Here is a 4,146-nt window from a genome sequence, read left to right on the forward strand (position 1 = left end):
ACAAAAAAAATGTACACATACATTTACAGATTTATTACTGTAGGCCAGTACCATATAACCTGGATGTGAACTGTGCCTTTAACTGGTCTCAAAATTTAATAATTTTGACATTTGCAAAGCCTCAGATGAGTGCCTCAATTTCCATATGTGAGAGGTCATGACAATTTAATCCCATCAAAAGGAATAGGACAGTACTGCAGTGCCAATCAACACAGCCCCTGTCACTGCCATTCATTTTACCACTGTATTTTCAGCACTAGACCCTTCAGTTAAAATAAATACATTTCTCTGACCATTTTTCTTTCCTTTAAACTGTATCTTCAAAATAAACTGCTTGAGGCTAATAATTAAGAAGTTCTCCTAGTCTAGGTGACTACAGCTCAGGGGGTGTTTCTGTCCAAAGGGTGGATTTTTAAGGTCAGAGATATCAGAAATCCACTCCCCTCATCTCTGCACATGGCATTGTGGTGTTTCTGCTTTTATTATGCAGTAAAAAATCTTGGCAGAAGAACGGTGCAGCAAGCATTTAAAACACACACTTTGCACAATAAACAATGACTAATAAATAACCTTGTATCTTTGTATCAGTCACTATCATTTCCTAACATCCACAGAAGCAGCCGCTGACAGGAAGGAGGTTTAGCAGAGAAAGGAGCTACGAGTCAGAGTATGAAAACACCTGAGTGTGCTAAAAATGGTGCACGTACAAGTGAAAGAGGCTTGTGACTACATTTTCCTGTGTTCTGAAGTTAGAGAATGCTGTGTATATGCCTAAAAAGCTCATTGGTAACAGCAGAGAATGGTGCATGAAGGAACCATGGCCAGATGCTTCCTTCTGTCTGACATACAGCTCATTTCTCTTTATGAGTTTAATGTCTCACGGCTGTGGTTCTTCAGCACACTACTTTCTCACCTCATCTGCCTCTGCGGCACAAACCCAGCGGTATTCATGACATTATTATTTTGCCAAATTAGTACCCCAAACAAGAGGTCCGACCTATTCTCTGCTCAGTAAATTCCAAGGGACTCAAAGGTGCCAGTTTTGGAACGCAAGTAAATGATTCTTCTCAAGTATCAAGCATTTGCCTAATAAAAATACCATCTGGGCACTTGAAATGAATTGGTTTAAGGATGTGCTGAATTATTAAACAAATCTCCCAAAACGGGTCTCAGTTCTCTTTTTATAAGGGAGGAAAGATGTTACTGTAGGAACACCGACGCTACAGGCTGACAAATTCTACTTTGCTATTTCATGAATAGCTGTTTTCTATTGCAGTGCGGTAATTCCTGAAAGTTATACTGCACGTTTACCTCAAGATTTTCCTAATTTCCCTGGTTTCTGCTTCTCTATTTGAGCTTGTTTGGACACCACAAGCAAAATTTATCAAAAGATAATGCTTTCATTCATAAATTTTGTTTTTGGAAATGCATGTTTTCAACAGCACAGTTTTTTGTACTGCATTTATCACCAGGGCACAAAATTTGCAGGGGCTCATTGGGAATTTAATGATCCTTCCTGCATAAATTAGAGCCAGCCAGTACATGATTACTTCCCAGAGGAAAGGAAAATTGTTAAGGTCTTATTTTTACCTAGATTGATTCTGCCAGAAACACTTAAGGTTTTTTAACACCAGTATGAATTTTTGATCAATGTCTTATGCTTCTGAAAAGTAGCTCCTGATAAACAACATCTTTTTCCTCACTTGGATCCTACTGTACAAACCTAAAATCCTTCTGATTTTTTCCACACAGGTTTTGTCTGAAAGCAATAAGCTCTTGAGAATCCACAAAGATACAAAAACTAATCTTTTAGAATCATAAACAGTAGATTTTATTTCAAGATTCTTACTTTGACATTTTGTTTATTGCACTTGAACAAAACAAATCATAAATTAGGATGTTTTCTTTTTACAAACTTAAGGCAAAACTCAAACAACAGATCAGCACACCGCAGTGATCGCACCCAGCAAATATAATAGAGCAACACACATATGCATTAACTCAGGTGGTCATGATGCGTGCAACTGAAAGTCAGTCTGGACCAATCAGAGAAGAGCTATCAGCGTAAATGTCCATCCATTCATTATCTGTGCTGCTTTGCTGGTTATGATGCTGGTGTAAACTATTCACACACTAGGTGGCCCATGTGAAGTCCAACTTGAGTGAAAACTAAGTAAATGTTTCATTTTGGCAAAATGTTAATTATTGGTTGAGAGCCCGTAGCTTCACAGATTTCACTGCATAGTTGGATTACTGTTATCTAATGAGTTGCCACATCATAACTGACACACTCAGTGTTTTAACAAAATATGTTTCATTACAGTATAATCCATTCTAAATATTGAAGACAGTTATTTACATCCAAATTTCAAGCAGCCCTGGTTATGCTGAAAAATAAAATATGCCATACAACCATATTCGGTTCCTTAAAAGACTCGATGAGCGCCAGCTTCACCTGAGACAGCGTCGCTTTGTGAGTTTGTGTTGTGAAGCAGGCAGATGTTTACTGAGAAATATTTAATTGGAAGAAGGAAGTAAAAGACGTGACATGTTTTGTATGTTTTGTGCGACATTTTACACCAAAACTGTAAATTTTCACACAAGATAATAAAGGTACTTTTTCTATTTGTTGCCTTCACCTGTTAATGTGGATTTCTGACAAACAGTTGTGTACATAGGTTAACAATTGGCAAACCTTCTTGTTTAATGATACTAATAATGTTGGCATTTTTAAAGGCCAGTGTATAGGTCTGCTCTCTATGTAGATAATTTGTTGTGAGCCTGCCAGTTCACTACTCATTACTGTTATTATGCCTGTCAAGTATCTGAATGGAGTTGATCAAACAGGAGCCCACGAGCTGGTATCACACTTGAAGAGATAATTATTAGGTGTATTGAACAAATCATGTCATCTCCATTATTGAACAGTGGGACAGGAGCTGTACGTGTACATTTTCAGTTGAACAGACATACAGTATTCACAAGAAAAAAGCCACATTGAGTTCATCACCATGGCGTTCACAGCAATGCTACTGATGTTGCGACTGCTGCAACTGTGTGGAGTCATAGTACAGCTCACCGCTCACATGAAGGGTTCCTCACTGGTGACCAAGAGAAACCTTCACAGACATTTACAGAGTAACGCGACGGCATAGTAACAATCAGCAAAACTCCTGACATTCATTTATCTGTCAGAAAGAGGAGAGAATAGCATTTCAAAAATGCATTATGGTATAAAGCTTTCTTAAAATATGTTAAGGATTTTCAGGTTTTAATGAGAGGTAATCATTAAAACCTCAGTACTACTTGCTATATAATGTTTGGCCTTTTGCAAGAAAACAAACAAACAAAAAAACAACACTGTACTGTGTGGCCTGCTGTAACAATAATTTACAAATGTTTTCTCCCTGAAGATTTGGGCTGACATACTTCTCTGTGTATGAATATCAAATTGATGCAGCCTACCCTGAGAAAGTAAAAAAGCAGCAAAGCTAGGAAAGCCCCATTAATCTGTAATACAAATCCTGCATAAAAGTGAGTCCTCTCAGCCTTCAGGAAGTGATGTTTTGTTTTTACCTGGTCTACTTGAATGACTGAAATATTGATATGTGTACAACAAAAATGCCTGAAGACCACAGAAAGCAAATGATCTATCAATAAAAGGCCAAAGCAAACATTTACTCTCAACACCTTGAGAGAAGCAAAGGATGTAAAATGAATAAAAAGCAATTTCACCCGTGATCAGATTTTTTAATTTAGCTAAGATTAGATAACATTTCAGTGCTGTGCTCCAGTGGGCTTCAGATATGTTTCCGCAGTACAGTGCAGCATGTCCTTCAGACCGTAGTGTCCAGATAGCCTGGAGAAATCAACAGGCAATGGGTCCATTTTTATCAGAGACTATACAACTGTGATCCAGAAGAGATGGCACAAGGATATGGGCTGTTCTTCATATTTAACAGAGATGGATGAGCCCCTGCAGATGCCTGTATCCCTAACCTTTTGGTCGCTGTTTTAGTATAGCATGATTTGTTGAGAGGCGCACAGAGAGTGGCCTGACAGTGATGGATGACAGTGGATATCATTTGATTTTCATTTCAACTGGAACATTGGAATCTACTTCGCCTAATTACCCTCTCTGTCTGT

This window comes from Monopterus albus, unplaced genomic scaffold (genome assembly GCF_001952655.1).
Source record: "Monopterus albus unplaced genomic scaffold, M_albus_1.0 scaffold18.1, whole genome shotgun sequence".
NCBI classification, from domain to species: Eukaryota; Metazoa; Chordata; class Actinopteri; order Synbranchiformes; family Synbranchidae; genus Monopterus; species Monopterus albus.